This window comes from Elephas maximus, chromosome 4 (assembly GCF_024166365.1).
Source record: "Elephas maximus indicus isolate mEleMax1 chromosome 4, mEleMax1 primary haplotype, whole genome shotgun sequence".
Taxonomy (NCBI): Eukaryota; Metazoa; Chordata; class Mammalia; order Proboscidea; family Elephantidae; genus Elephas; species Elephas maximus.
In genome coordinates, this window is record NC_064822.1 from 71,122,547 (window position 1) to 71,139,278 (window position 16,732).

The 16,732-nt window shown below is 39.9% G+C and overlaps 1 protein-coding gene across 4 annotated transcripts in view; it reads right to left on the reverse strand.

The window, feature by feature from the left end:
• Positions 1–16,732, reverse strand: part of DUSP16 (dual specificity phosphatase 16) — a 91,041-nt gene that overhangs the window by 57,374 nt on the left and 16,935 nt on the right. The window contains exon 2 of one of the 4 annotated variants that reach the window (XM_049882503.1): positions 11,100–11,273. The exons of the other annotated variants lie outside the window; for them this stretch is intronic. The gene's annotated coding sequence lies outside the window, so the exon portion shown is untranslated. The remainder of the gene's footprint in view (positions 1–11,099; positions 11,274–16,732) is intronic. 4 annotated transcript variants of the gene reach the window in all.

The window sequence follows — 16,732 nt, forward strand, 5'->3', positions numbered from 1 at the left end:
CTGTTATAGAAAATTTCTTTTGTATTGGGGATTTCCAAGGGCTGCTCTGAGTAAATTATTTCTACTTCTCTCTTCAGCCTCATTGTGTGCAGGAACCCCCTCACTACTCACCAGGTAAGGAAGAAGGAAAGAGGAAAGAGACAGGGACCAGGAGGCAAAGGAGATATATCACTGCTCACTCCAGGATTCTAGGCTGTGCCAGCATAAGTTGCTGCACCTGTCTTCATACATATCCCCTCTCAGGGCCCTGGGAGTTAATGGTATCAGAAAGCTCCAGGACAGAGCAAAGTACCATGGGGCAACCATCAGGACCTGGTCCGAAGAATCACAGCGCCACAGGAGAGTAAGGAGACCAGAGGCTGGCAGAGCAGCAGAGGTGGAGTCAGAAGGTTCCCCGTCCTCACCCCATGGTTGCTTTTTCCACATTGCCCTTTCCACATTCTATCTTTTCCCTGTAATTTGGCTCCATCATATCATCCAATGGCAGTTTCCGTGCCCTTCTCTGTTCCTAGAGGCTTCCTTTCTCTCCATCTCTCTCTTTATATTCATCTTAATTTCCCTCTTTGTGATTATAATCAAGTCTCTTCCCTTCTAAGGCTAAGGTCTTATCATTTATTAATTTCCTGTTTTGGGGGGAGGAACTGCTGGGGCTTTTGATGTGTTGGTATTACAAGTAATCATAACTGCTCCAGACTGTTTTGAGACAGTCACCATGGATTCAGGTGTTTTATCAACCTTTAAAAGCTTTTGATTATAATATACTGTAAAAAATATATATTTTTTTTCCACTTTAGTATTTCATATACGACTATACTGTGTAGAGATTATTAATTCAGTACCTCACATTTTCATTAGCCCTGCCCTGATGATCTAGATACTAAGGGTTAAACCTCTATCTAAACCTTAGAGGAAGACACAAATTCTCAATGTTTTCACACTAATTCAGAAAACTAAGAGGATCTGAACTATTTTATAACAATGTTCAGATTCTTAAAGTAGAAAGCAAGCTCCGTTGGTATGGATAAGATTATCTTCTTCAAATATCTGACTAGAAAGTTACAATTGACGCCGGTGCCAAAGCTGAGTCCAGTGGCTTAGCTGCCTCAGTCCTGCCCTTCTGCCCACCACCAGCCTCAGGCGAGCTGCTAGTTATCTCGCACTTGAACACAAACCCAATCTAGAGGGACTGTCAAACAGAAATACGAAAAGGAGTGGAAAACTTTGAACTATTATTGTTGTCATTAGTTGCCATCAAGTCAGCCATGACTCAACGAAATGTTGGAGGTCCTCCGCCATCTTCACAATCATTGGTATGCTCAAGTCCATCCTTGCAGCCACTGCGTATTTACGAGTGCCTTCCAACCCCGGAGGGGCTCATCTTCCAGAACTGTATCAAACAATTTTCTGTTGCGATCCACAGAGTTTTCATCGGCTAATTTTTGCAAGTATATCATTAGGCCTTTCTTCCTAGTCTGTCAGTCAGGAAGCTCCGCTGAAACCTGTCTACCATGGTGACCCTGCTGGTATTTTTAAAATACCAGCAAAGCTTCCAGCATCACAGAAACACGCAAGCCACAGCAATATGAAAAAGTGACACATGGGTGGTGCTTTAAATAATTACAAACCCTGTGTTTCAGCTTACAGCACAACACTACTGGTTACTTTTTTTAAAAGAACGATTTCCCACAAAACGCTTGCTCTGTAATGAAAGTTTAAGGATTGTTTCAATTTGTTGTTCCTTTCTTTTTTAAGAGGTTATTCTGTCATCTTCGGGTAGTACTATACTTTGCCCCCTCTGTAAACTCGGGGTATGTATCATGTCAGTCAGGTTTGGGTATGCCGCATGAGCAACAAACAAAATAGCAATGTCCGTACTGAGTTAAGTAAAACTGATTTAGGTTTCTAAAACCAGTACAGGGCACTGTGGGGAAAACAAAATAGATGGCAAGTCCCTGATATTAATTAGCTGATTAAAAAGGCTTAGAAACATTTGAAAAATAACCTCTGGACAAACATAAAAAGGTCACATGCTAGTGTAATGTAGAGCAAGTGAAAGAGGAAGGTTTCCTGGAAAATATAAATTTCAAGGAGGGTTTTGAAGGAAAACAGGGACATGAACTGCCAGAGAGAAGATGGAAGAGAATTCCAGATGAAGAGAATTCATGAGCAACAGCACAGGGCTAAGGAAGTTGTGTGTAGTTTCCCGACTAGAACACAGCTTGTATCACTGAAAAACAAAAAAAGTGGGTGAGGTAGAAGGGACAAGTTGGTAAAGTATCCTGAAAGCCTAAAGCCATGTAAACCACTGTGAGTTTTTTGAAAATAACATGAGAAAGCTACTGGAGAAATTTTACTCTGGTAACTGTGTGTAGCATGGATTGAAATGAGGCGAAAGTAGGAGATGGAGTAGCTATAGCCCATACAGCTTTAGTCTGAGCCCAGAATAGTGACTATACAGTCTGACTCGAAAAGAAAGACCCAAGAGACTAGCTATGGTCTAAATCTAAGACAGTGTACTTGGAACAAAATATATTCATTAAATAATTGACTTCCTGACTGAAAGTGACCATGAAAATAACTATTAAATGATAGCACCATGATAACATCAGAAAATATCTCAAAACCCTATTCTGTCCCTGCTTCAGATGAACCAATATCAAGCAAAATGAGCAGTAAGTACAAGCCCAAGTTTTACTCATCAGGTCACTATTTACAAACCAGAAGAATTAAGCATATTGAAAGGCTAGAACAAAGTAGAGAAGAATGTAGACAGAGGTGGGCTCTGATGTTGGCATTACGGGTGATTTTCTTCTCTATATTTTTCTGTAATGTCCAAATTTTCTATTAAGTCTATGTGTGTGTGTGTGTGTGTGTGTGTGTGTACAAATGTTTGCAACAAACACTGAACACTAAAGTTTTTTTTTTTTTTAAATCAGTCATAAATCTTATGTTCATGCTGTTCAGAGGAAGAAAGATGTCGAAGCCTAAGTACCGAAGCTGCATTAGCTTTAGTTATTTTGTATGACTCCATAACCAAAATGAGTTTGAATACCGTATCATGGGATTCACCCAACAGTGATGTAGCAGTGTGAAAAAATCATCAAAGAAATTTTAAAAATGTACTTACATATCCCAGTAACAGCCATGCTACGAGGTTTGGGACGTTCATACACATCCTGTATATGGTTCAGTATAGCAATGCTCCCATTCTAAATGTAACCTTCAATACCAAAGACCACAAATTCAAATATAAAAACAAAATCATTACAAATACAATAAACTTGACATGAGTGAAATTTAGTCTAAAACAGACCATAGGATTGTCCATTAAGAAATTCAATGATTAAGTAGCAAAATATCTAATTTTGCCATCTTATCAAAATGTAGTCTATGGCACAGACCCCAAAATAATGTTCACAAAGCTCCACTGTTTAATCCCCTGCTGCACAGATTCTCAAAGAGATGCAAAAGAAATCTATCATCATTTGCTATCAACACATTTATGCATCACAAAGCACTAATAGATTGAAAGGCCAACTAAGTACAACGCAGTAAATGTACAGTTTTTTCTCTTGCAAATAGTGTTTGTTCTTCTGGGTTCTGGGCTTGTGGACTCTAGCTACTTTGTAAAACTCCAGGAAGAAAAATTAAATGGATTCACAGAAGAGACATCTGTTTCCTTACTGAGTACCTACTATGTTCAGTTTCCTACAGCACTCTCTACTTCTGTCTGATCATAAAAATCACTTGGAAACTCGATAAAAAGGCCCATCCAGTTCCCACCCCTGCAGTTGATTCTATGCATCTTGAGTGAGGACTATGAATTTTTATTTTTTCACAAACGTTCCAAGAGGTTCTTAGAATCAAGCAAGGCTGAAAAACACTGTCCTCAAGATACCTTTGACCCCTCTCTCCATGTTCACATTTAAATAGTTGTCACATTTAACTCTGCTTTTCAGTCTTGACCCTGGGGGACATAAGATGGCAAAAGCTGTATTTCAACTGAATATAGTGGCAAGATGAGGAATGGGAAGTTAGCCAGAGAAAACCCAAATCTTATAGCTGAAGTAGGACTTCACCTAGTCTAGCAAATGCCTGCTGGTAGGTTAATATAAAATGTTAAGTACTTGCCCAAAGCCACACAATTGTCAGTGGTGAAAGAGTTCTTTCCACAACCCTATAGGGCTTACCAAATGTTTTCACAAATTCTAGCAGATGCCTGCAAATTCTAACAGGTTCCTGAGAGTCCTGGTGGCATGGTTGGTGGCATGGTGGTTAAGCGTTCTGCTGCTAACGAAAAGGTTGGCAGTTTGAATCCACCAGCCACTCCTTGGAAACCCTATGGAGGAGTTCTACCCTGTCCTGTAGGGTCACTATGAGTCAGAATCAACTCGACAGCAAAGGGTTTGGTTTTGGCTTTTAATAGGCTCCTGAAACAACTGATTCGCAAAGATTAGAAATAATGCACTCTTTTTATCACTTGATGTGTATCTCTTTGAAGAGAGGTGGCCACACCAAATTGCCGACCTGCTGTGAAGTTACAGGTGAAATAGTCAGATGAAGTGGGGAACAAAATGGTTAAGCAACAGCCTTCCCAGAAAACTGGTGAAGAATGAGGAACCCTGGAAGCAGGTCACTGCTGGGTCACTGTGAAAACACAATAGGATAATCGAAGTATGTAAAAGTATAATACTTTGAGAAACTAACCATCCTTAAAAAAGGAATAACATAGTACAGTATTAATGGAGCAGCATTTTGGCTAATGAGGAAGCTCTGAACCTTGGCTGTACATTAGAATTATTTAGGAAATTTTTGGCTGTCCTGATGTACCTAAACCAAACCCACTGCCATCGAGTTATTTCCAACTCACAGCGACTCCAAACAGTTTCTAAGACCGTAAATCTCTACAGAAAGCAGACTGCCGTATCTTCCCCTGCAGAGCCACTGGTGGTTTCAAATTGCTGACCTTTCGATTAGTAGCCGACCACCTTAACCACTGCACCACCAGGGCCCCCTTGATGTACCCCAGACCAAGCAAATCAGAATCTCTGGGGAGTAGGGCCCAGGATCAGTATATTTTACACAAACAGGTAGAAATGGTTCTTCGCCTCCTCTCAAGCAAGGCTCAAAAAGGACAGGCCACTTGGAAAATACAAGAGGGAGAGTTTAAGAGGAAGCAAAGAAGAAATTTGGTGACCCACACAATAATGACCTATTATTTGAGCTGTGTATTTTATAATATCTGCTGCGAATCTGAGGTTCTGAATACAGTATCAGGTAATAGATCAAGTTCTCAACATTACAGCTTCTATAATCCCAGTAAGAATAAAAAAAAACAGCAATTCAATTATGACACTCAACATAACACAAGGACATGCCAGGGCACAGAACTCCACTATGGTAAAAAAAAAAAAAAGAGCTCATGGTTGAAGCAATCTAGTTTCCAATCTTTCTTCACCTGTTTTCAAGACCTAGTTGTATGAAGAAAAGATTTTAAAAGATTGGGAGAAGACGAGATACAGCTCAATGTTCAGCTGTGTGTAAGTACAACTTAACTAGGTATCTTTATCCAGGGATTTCTCATTACTAAGGGCAAATCACCATTACAAGGGCATACCAAAAAAACAAAAAAAAACCTATTGCCACGAGTCAACTCTGACTGACAGCGACCCTACATACACTCCTTCGGAATTCTTCCCTCTAATCCAATCCCATAAAACGTCATTTAAGTAAACTGATGACAGAAACCAAGATTGGGCCTCCTACATTACATTAAACAAAGGACATTCCCCACCCTTCTCAAGGTTGTGCCAGTAATTATTTAAAAAAAAAAAAAAAAAAAGGGTATTGAACCAGGGTCAGGAGTTTTTATTTATAACAGAAGGAACACTCAACATAGAAAATGCTCATTCAGCTGGCTTCACTGCATGGGTTTAACCTATAATCCATTTGCTTATACAACAGTTCTGGAGCATTCCTTCATGCAAAGCTCTCGCTCAGGGACCTTTGGAGGACGCAAGACAATATCATTAAGGGAGATAAAATTTATACACAGATATAGACAAGGCTCAGTGTGATATGAGTGTTGCAAGAGTGGGAGGAAGGACAGAATTTCTGGTGGTGAAGTCTAAAAGTCAACAAGGAGGAGGTGATAAACCTCATCAACACATATTTATGGGATGTTCTCCTCCCGCCGCTCAGTAGGGGCTACCCAACCTCTTTGTAGTCACAAGTAACCTCTGGCAAAGGCAAGTGCAGAGGGAGTGGTGACATCACAAGCCAGCATGCTGTTGTTAGTTGCCATCAAGCTGGCCCCTGCTCAGGGTGACCCCACGCACAATGCAACAAAATGCTGCCTGGACCAGCATCGCCCCCATGATCAGCTGCAGATCAGACCACTGTGATCCATAGAGTTCTCACTGGCTGATTTTTCCATGGTAGACCACGAGGCCTATTTTCCTACTCCATCTTCGTCTGGAAGCTCCACTGAAACCTGTTCAGCATCAGGGCAACACACAAGGCTCCAGCAACAGACAGACGGTGGCCGCACCTGAGGCGCATTAACCAAGAACTCAATCTGGGCCTCCTGCACGGAAGGGGAGAATTCTACCTCTGAACCACCACTGCCCCATATTATTCTAATTTTGGAGGCAACTTCCTTTCAGCCAGTCCTTGAAGGCTGGGTGCTTCCTACTAGCAGTCACTTAGCACAGACTCACCTTCAGAAGGCAGACTGGCTGCTAATTCTCAAAGTGGCACTGACTTAGCAGAAGGAAGGGAGGAAGAACAAAGTTCATCTTCCTTCAGACCCAGATATCACACAGGCCCCTCTTCCCAACACAAATACAAACATAAAGGGAACAGAAATAAAAGGGAGGTAACAGGCCCTGGTGGTGCAAAGGGTAAGTGCCCAGCTGCTAACCAAAAGGTCAGTGATTAAAGCCCGTCAGGGCTCCACAGAAAAAAAGGCTATACGCTCCTGTAAAGATCGTTGTTGTTAGGTGCTCTCGGGTCGGCTCTGACTCATACGGACCCTACGCACAAAGAACAAAACATTGCCCAGTCCTGTGCCATCCTCACTGTTGCAGCCACTGTGCCAATCCATCTCACTGAGGATTTTCCTCTTTTTCGCTGACCCTCTACTTTACCAAGTATGTTTCCTTCTCCAGGGACTGCTCCCTCCTGATAACATGTCCAAAGTACATGAGACGAAGTCTCGCCATCCTCACTTCTGAGGAGCATTCTGGCTGCACTTCTTCCAAGACAGATTTGTTCATTCTTCTGGCAGTCCATGGTAGAGTCAGTGTTCTTCACCAACACCATAATTCAAATGTCACCAATTCTTCTTTGGTCCTCCTTATTCATTGTCCAGCTGTCACATGCATGAAGCAACTGAAAGGACTATGGCTTGGGTGAGGCTCACCTTAGTGCCATCTTTGCTTTTTAACACTTTGAAAACGTCTTTTGTAGCAGATATGACTATGCAATACGTCATTTGATTTCTTGACTGTTGCTTCCATGGGTATTGATTGTGGATCCAAGTAAAATGAAATCCTTTACAACTCCAACATCTCCGTGTATCGTGATGTTGCTCGTTGGTCCAGTTGTGAGAATTTTTGTTTTCTTTATGTCGAGGTGCAAGCCATACTGAAGGCTGTAGTCTTTGATCTTCATTGGTAAGTGCTTCAAGTCTGCTTCACTTTCAGCAAGCAAAGTTGTGTCATCTGCATATCGCAGGTTGTTAATGAGTCTTCCTTCAATCCTGATGCGGCATTCTTCTTAATATAGTCCAGCTTCTCGCATTATTTCCTCAGCATACAGATTGAATAAGTATGGTGACAGGATACAACACTGATTTACACCTTTTCTAAAAAGATTACAGCCCAGGAAACCCTATGGGGCAGTTCTACTCTGTCCTACAGGGTTGCTATGAGTTGGAATTGACTCCATGGCACACAACAGGCCTGACAAAACTGGTATTTATCTGACAAGATGACACCAATGTTATTTCTGCCCAACAATACCTCCCACGAAGTGTAAGCAGGAAAAGTAAAAGAAGTATTATTAAAATTAGTCCATTTCACTGGAAGTTTCAGTAAGGTAGGCAAAAGGCATAAATTCTCAAGAGTTTGTCCATGTATTACATTCTAGGCAGAGAGACGTTAGCTGTCTAGACACATCGTCCTCAAGGATTTTCAGTGTATAGGCCACTTCAGAGTGGCAATACTGTCTGGTCTACCTCTTCCTAACAACTGTTTCTCTGCATACATGTGATCCACTACAAACCCTAGAGAGAAATGATGGTAAAGAAATATCTGGAGAGTACTACCGTGAGCTATGAAGCCGAAATTGGAATTCAGTGAGTCCTGGGTGGTACAAATGGTTAACATGCGCAGCTCCTAACTAAAAATCGGAGGTTGAAGTCCATTTGGGGGCGCCTCAGAAAAAAAACCTGCAGTCTACTTTCAAAAAGTCACAGCCATTGAAAACCCCATGGAGCACAGTTGTACTGTGAAATACACGGGATCACCACGAGTCAGAAGCCACGCAACAGAAACTGGTTTGATTTTCTTTATACGAAATGCCCAAAATAAGCAAAATGCCCAAAATAAGCAAAAACCTGTTGTCAAGTCGATTCCAACTCATAGTAACCCTATAGGACAGAGCAGAATTGCCCCGTAGGGTTTCCAGGAGTGGCTGGTGGATTCAAACTGCCGACCTTTTGCTTAGCTGCCAAATGCTTAACCACTGTACCACCAGAGCTCCAAAATAAGCAAATGCATAGTAAATTAGTGGTTGCCAAGGAACCGGAAGAAGAGGAGCATACAGAATAGCTGTTATTGGGTATGGGGATTCTCCTTGGGGTGGTGAAAATGTTCTGGGATTAGACCTAGGTGACAGTAGCACAATTCAGTGGATATATTAAAAACCACGGACAACATACTTTAAAAAGATGAATTTTATGGCTGAGTTATATCCCCTTTTTTTTATTAACTTTTATTGAGGTTCAAGTGAACGTTTACAAATCAAGTCAGACTGTCACATGTAAGTTTATATACATCTTACTCCGTACTCCCACTTGCTCTCCCCCTAATGAGTCAGCCCTTCCAGTCTCTCCTTTCGTGACAATTTTACCAGCTTCCAACTCACTCTATCCTCCCATCCCCACTCCAGACAGGAGATGCCAACACAGTCTCAAGTGTCCACCTGATAATTAATAATTAGCTCACTCTTCATCAGCATCTCTCTCCTACCCACTGTCCAGTCCCTTTCATGTCTGATGAGTTGTCTTCGGGAATGGTTCCTGTCCTGGGCCAACAGAAGGTTTGGGGACCATGACCGCCGGGATTCCTCTAGTCTCAGTCAGACCACTAAGTATGGTCTTTTCATGAGAATTTGGGGTCTGCATCCCACTGATCTCCTGCTCCCTCAGGGGTTCTCTGTTGTGCTCCCTGTCAGCGCAGTCATCGATTGTGGCCGGGCACCAACTAGTTCTTCTGGTCTCAGGATGATGTAGGTCTCTGGTTCATGTGGCCCTTTCTGTCTCTTGGGCTCATAGTTATCGTGTGACCTTGGTGTTCTTCATTCTCCTTTGCTCCAGGTGGGTTGAGACCAATTGATGCATCTTAGATGGCCGCTTGTTAGCATTTAAGACCCCAGACGTCACATTTCAAAGTGAATATCCTATTTTTAAAGGTGAATTTTATAGTGTGTTAATGGTATCTAAATAAAAGTTATATATATTAAAAAAAGACAAAGGTCAAGAATTATTCTAGATCAAAAGAAACTAAAATGAAAACTGACAAATAAATTCAATATGTGATCCTCAACTGGGTCCTGCATTGGAGGAGGGATACGCTACGAAGAATATCATTGGGCCAGCTGACTGAACTGGAATATAAATGGTGGACTAGATAGAAATATAAAAATGAGATGCTGTGAATAGGAGAAGTATTTGTTCTTTGTAGACCTGCTGAAAAGTGCCTGGGGGATGGAGAGCCATGATGTGTGTTACTTATTCTCAAATGGTTCGGAAAAAAAAATCATCTGTATATACGAAGAGACCCTGGTGGCACAGTGGTTAAAGAGCTCAGCTGCTAAACAAAAGGTCAGCAGTTCAAATCCATCAGCCACTCCTTGAAACCCGATGGGGCAGTTCTACTCTGTCCTATAGGGTCACTATGAGTCAGAATTGACTCGACAGTAATGGGTTTGGCTTTTGGTTTTGATTTATATGAAGTGAGACCAAGTGATAATGCAAATAAGCAAACTGTTAATAGGAGATGCTGTTCTTTCATCTTTTTTAAGTGTAAAATTATTCTCAAAAGGTTAAAAATAAAATACCATACTCTAAGATCCAAAAATTCTACTTCCAATACTTTGTTCTAGAGAAATACTTTCCCAAGTATATTATATGTGAAATATTGTTTACGGACATATTCGTAATTGTAAAAAGAAAAACCTCAATATGAATGAATGATAAACTGGCTAAATATTGTATCAATGCAGTTTTATACCATATGGCTGTCTACAGATGTCCATCTATATATATTGACATAAAATGATTTTCAAAAATACATTCCTTTGTGAAGGAAAAAAAGGGGGGAAGGGAAATGCAAGAAGAATGGGTTTTTTTCAAACAACAAAAGCAAAAAAAAAAAACTCAAGAAGCCTAGGATTTAGTTAGGAAAGAACCTAAGCGTATTCTCAATGTTTATTTTGAAGTTAGCTATTTGCATTTGTTGATACACGAAGAATTTTCTCCCTTATGACATGGAAAATATAAACTTTGCTAATGAAAAAGTACAATGCTGGATGTCAATCACTTCTATGGTTAAATCAAAACACTTTTAAAAATAAACTTTTTTATTCAAGTATAACATACTGTCATGGATTGGGCTGTGTCCCCCAAAATATCTGTATAATTGTCTACCATTTTATCTTCTGATGTGATTTCCCTATATGTTGTAAATCCTGTCACTAAGATGGGTTAGAGGCAATTATACCAAGGAGGTCTATAAGATCAGGTGGTGTCTTAAGCCAATCTCTTTTGAGATATAAAAGAAAGAAGCGAGCAGAGAGAGACGGGGACCTCATACCACCAAGAAAGTAGCACCAGGAGCACAGCATGTTCTTTGGACCTGAGGTTCCCGTGCTGAGATGCTCCCATACCAGTGGAAGACTGATGACGAGGGCCTTTCTCCAGGGCCAACAGACATAGAAAGTCTTCCTCTGGAGCCGATCCTCTGAATTTGGACTTGTAACCTACTAGACTGTGAGAGAATAAACACTTGTGGTATTTTTGTTATAGCAGCACTAGATGACTAAGACACATACATATCAAAAAGCATACAAATCATGAATGTACAGTTCAAAGAATTTTCACAAAGTTAACAGACTCATGTAACCACCATCCTGATCAAGAAAAAGAAACTCACCAGCACCCCAGAAGTCAGCCTCATGTCCTTTCCCAGTCATTAAACTCCCTCCCCAAAGGTAATCACTATCCTGACTTCTTACACCATAGATTAGTTTTGCCTGTTTTTTAACTTTTTGTGTCTGGGCACTTCTGCTCAACATTATATTTGAGCCCAAGTTGTAAAAAAGCAACAGTTTCTTCCTGTTCACTTCTATGTAGTATCCCACTGAATATAAAACTATGTATTTATCCATTTTTCTACTGATAGACATTTGAGTTGTTTCCAGTTTGAAATTACTATGAATTGTGTTGCTATAAACTTTCTTATGCATGTTTTTAGTAAACATTTTTGGGTATACACCAAGAGTAGATTTACCAGGTCAGAGGCATGATGAGTACATATAGTTTTAGTATAACAGATACTACCAGTTTTCCAAGGCAGTTGTACCAATTTGCAGTCCCACCATCAGTGCATCAGAGTTCTAGTTGCTGTGTAACCTCGCCAGCACTTGGTATTTTCGGGTTTGGCTTTTTTTTTTTTTTTCCTTCTTGTTATTCTTTTCAGCATTAATACTTTACTGGAATTTTTTTTCCAGCATTCTCTGATGACTAATGTGGTTGCTTTTTTTTTTTAACCTTTCACATTTAGATCTAGAATTCACCCGGAAATTCATTTCTGTGGATGATGTGAGGTAGGGGTCAAAATTAAAATTTTTCAACCAGGATATCCAATTGGCTCAGGACCATTTATTGAAAAGATCTTTCTTACCCCCACTGCTGTTGCTGTGTAGGGGCATTTTGATCACTCTCTATATATATGTTTCTGGGCTCTACTGTATTTCATTGAACTGTTTATTCCACACTGCATTCCAGTAGTATGAATCCTCCAGCTTTGTTCTACTTCAAAATTATCTTGACTATTCTCGCTGTTTGCATCTCCATCTAAATTTTAGAATCAGCTTGTGTAAAGGTCTTGGACATCTTTCATTATATTTATTCCTAGGCAACTGATATTTTTTGATGCTATTATAAATGTCACTTTTCTTAAAATTTCATGTTCTAATTTTTTTAAGTGATTATTACTGTTATGCATAAATATCAATTTTTGTACACTGACCTTGAATTATAGTAATCTTACTAAATTTACTTTTCTTTTTAATTACTTTTAATTTACATAAAGTTCACCCTTCTTAGTGTAGTTCTATGAGTTTTAACCAAATGCATGGAATGGTGCAACTATCACCACAATCAAGATACAGAACAGTTTCATCACCCCAAAATACTACTCCAGGACACTCCTTTATACTGAACACCTTCTCCCCACCCTCAACTCCTGGCAACCATTGATTTGTTCACCATTCTTACAGTTTTGCCTCTTCCAGGATGTGTCTTAAATGGAATTATACAGTACGTAATGTTTTGGGAGTGGCTTCTTTCACTCAAGAAACCTGGTAGCACTGTGATTATTAAGTGCTCAGCTACTAACCAAAAGGTCACCGGTTCAAACCCACTAGCCACTTCTCAGGAGAACCATACGGCAGGTGAAAGATGCAGCAGTCTACTTCCGTAAAGATTTACAGCCTTGAAAACCCTATGGGAACAGTTCTACTCTGTCCTATAGGGTTGCTATTAGTTGGAATCGACTCAACGGCAATGGGTTTTGGGTTTTTTTCACTCAGCATATAGCTTTTGAGATTCATCCATGTTGGTGCATGCATCAACAGTTTGTTTCTTTTTATTGCTGAGTAATATTCCATTATAAAGATGTACCACAGTTTGTATATCAATTCACCAGCTGAAGGACATTTGAGTTGTTTCTAGATTTTGGTTGTTAAGTACAAAGCTGCATAAACATTTGCATACAGGTATTTGTGTGAACATAAATTTTTCATTTCTCTTAAATACCCAGGAGTGGAACTGATGAGTCATATGGTAAATATAAGAAGCCATAGTGGCACAAGAGTTAAGTGCTTGGTTGCTAACTGAAAGGCTGGTGGTTTGAGCCCACCTAGCACCTCTGTGGAAGAAAGGCCTGGTGATCTGCTTCTGTAAAGATTATAGACTACAAAAACCCTACAGGGAACTTCTACTGTCACACAGACTCACTATGAGTTGGAATCGACTCAATGCCACCCAACAAGATTGCTAAGTGTATGTTTAACTTTATAAGAAACTGCTAAACTGTTTTCCAAAGTAACTGTACCATTTTGCAGCCCCACCAGCAATGAATGCAAGTTCAATTTATTGTTTTCCCACAAGAATTTGGTATTATCAGGGCTTTAAGTTTTTCCTGTTTTTCTTCTGACATCCAAATATGCGTCTAGTTGTACCTCATCGTGTTTAAATTTGTATTTCCTTAATGACATGAGCATCATTTCATGCGTTTTTTTTGTTTGTTTTTTGGTCTCTATATCTTCTTGGTGAAATGTCTTCAAATCCTTTGTCCTTAATTATTATTGGATAGCTTGCATTCTTACTGTTGAGTTTTTATGGCTACTTTACAAAATCTGGATACAAGGCCTTTGTTACATATGTGATTTACAAATATTTTCTCCCAGCCTGTGGCTTGTCTTTTTAGTCTAATAACAGTACCTTCCCAAAGGAAAACTTGTTCATTTTGATGAAGTCCAATTTATCTTTTTTTTTTTCTTTTATGGATCATGCTGTTGGTGTTGCATTTGAGAACTCTGTGCTTAACCCAAGTTACTAGAATTTTTCTTCTAAAAGTTTTATAGTCTTATGTTTTACATTTACATCTACATTCCATTTTCAGTTAATTTTTGTATAAAGTGAAAGGTATGGGTTGAGGTTCATTTTTTTGCATATGGATGTCCACTCGTTTCAGCACTATTTAAGAAAGACTGTTCTTTCTCCATTGAATTACTTTTACGTATTTTTGTAGGTCTGTATCTGGACCCTCTATTCTGTTCCATTAATCTATACTGTAAGTTTTTAAATCAGGTATTTGTGAGTCCTCCAACTTTGATCTTTTTCAGAATTGTTTTGGTGATTTCAGTTCCTTCGCTTTTCCATATAAAGTTTTAGGATCAATCTGTGGACTTCTGCTGGATTTTGGATTAGGAATGTGTTGAATCTACACATCAGTTTGGGAAGAAGTGACCTAACAATAGTTAAGTGTTCCAATCCATAAATATATCTCTCCACTTTATTTTTCTTCCATGTCTTTCAACAGTGTTTTTCTGTTTTATTTTTCTATTATTGTACTTTAGATGAAGGTTTACAGAACAAACTAGCTTCTCATTAAACAGCTAATACACATATTGTTTTATGACACTGGTTACCAACCCCACAACATGTCAACACTCTCCCCTTCTCTACCTTGGGTTCCCTATCACCAGCTTTTCTGTCGCCTTCTGCCTTTTACTCCTTGCCCCTGGGCTGGTGGGCCCCTTTAGTCTCGCTTTGTTTTATAAGCCGATCTAATCTTTGCCTGAAGGGTGAACCTCAGGAGTGACTTCATTACTGAGCTAAAAGGGTGTCTGGGGGCCTTACTCCTAGGGTTTCTCCAGTCTCCGTCAGGCCAGTCTTTTTTTTTTTTTTTTTCTTTTTTGAGTTATAACTTTATTCTGCATTTTTCTCCAGCTCTGTCCAGGACCCTTGATTATGATCCCTGTCAGAGTAGTCGGTGGTGGTAGCCGAGCACCATCTAGTTGTTCTGGACTCAGTCTGGTAGAGGCTGTGGTAGTTGTGGTCCATTGGGCCTTTGGACTAATCTTTCCCTTGTGTTTTTAGTTTTCTTCATTTTCCCTTGCCCCGATGAGGTGAGGCCAGCAGTGTATCTTCGATGGCCACTCACAGGCTTTTAAGACCTCAGATTTCATCAGTGTTTTATAGTTTTTGGTATAAGGATCCTACATATATTTTGTTAAGGTTTATTCTGAAATATTTTGTGACTTTTTGGTGATTATAATTGTTACTTTTTTTGTTTTTTAATTATTTCAATTGTCCATTGCTAGTATATAGATACACAACTGCTTTTTGTATAATAACCTAGTATCCTGCAAGCTTGCTAAACTCACTTAGTTTTAGAACTGTTTTGTAGATTCCTCAGGATGTTCTTTGTAGACAACATGTCACAATAAATACAGACTGTTTTATTTCTTCCTTTACAACCTTAAGTCTTTTATTTCTTTTTCTCACCTTACTGCACTGACTAGAACCTCCAGTACAATGTTGATAGGAGTAATGAAAGTGGATATCCGTTCTCTTGTTCCTGAACTCAGGGGGAAGGCATTCAGTCTTTCGCCACTAAATTTACTTTTTAATTCAAATAGTTTATTTGTAGATTCTTTTGGTCACACAACATGTCGGACAGTTTTTTCTTCCTGTCCAATCCCTTTACCTTGTATTACTTTTATCGCCTTACTGTACTAGCTAGAACCTCCAATACAATGTTGAGTAGTGTCTTAGGCTGGGTTCTCTAGAGAAGCAAAACCACTAAAATGTGTGTGTGTGTGTGTGTGTGTGTATACACACACATACAGATGGAGAGATTAATATCAAGGAAACAGCTCACTCAACTGTAGAGGCTGGAACGTCCCAAGTCAGTGGATCAGTATAGAGGTTTCTTCTGATCCACAGAGCTGCAGGGGCTGGCAAACCCAAGATTGGCAGGTCAGAGAGCAGGGCTCTTACTCACAGGCTGTGTAAGATCAACAAACCCCAAGATCAGTAGGCAAGACCACAAGGATTCTCCTGATTCACACAGCTGCAGGGGTTGGTGAACCCAAGATCATAAAGTTGAAGAGCAGGACTCTTGCTCACAGGCTATGAAGATCGATGAATCCCAAAATCAGCAGGTAAGGTGCTAGCTCAAGTCCCAAGAACCAGAGGTCAGACAAACGGGAGGCAGCTGCAGGATCCAGAGCGGGCAAAAGCCAGAACATCCACTTATATTCAGATCCAGGCTACACACCCAAAGAAACTCCCTTTCGACTGACTGGCTACTCACAGCAGATCCCATCATGGGTGTGATCGCATATAAACACTGAGAATCATGGCCCTGTCAAGCTGACACACAAATTTAACCATCACAAACAGAAGTGATGGTAGGCATCCTTATCATGTTCCCAATTTCAATGGGAAAGCTTTCAATATTTCATTAGCAGGTATGCTTTTGCCATATGATTTTTATAGTTTCTTTGTTTGCTGAGAATTTTTATCATGAACAGTATTAGATTTTAGCAATCCTTTGTCTGCATCTACTGAGACAGCCATATAATTTTCCTACCTGTGCACAGTTTCTACTTTTTTCATAATTATATATCTATCCCTGATTACGCAGAAGAGCAT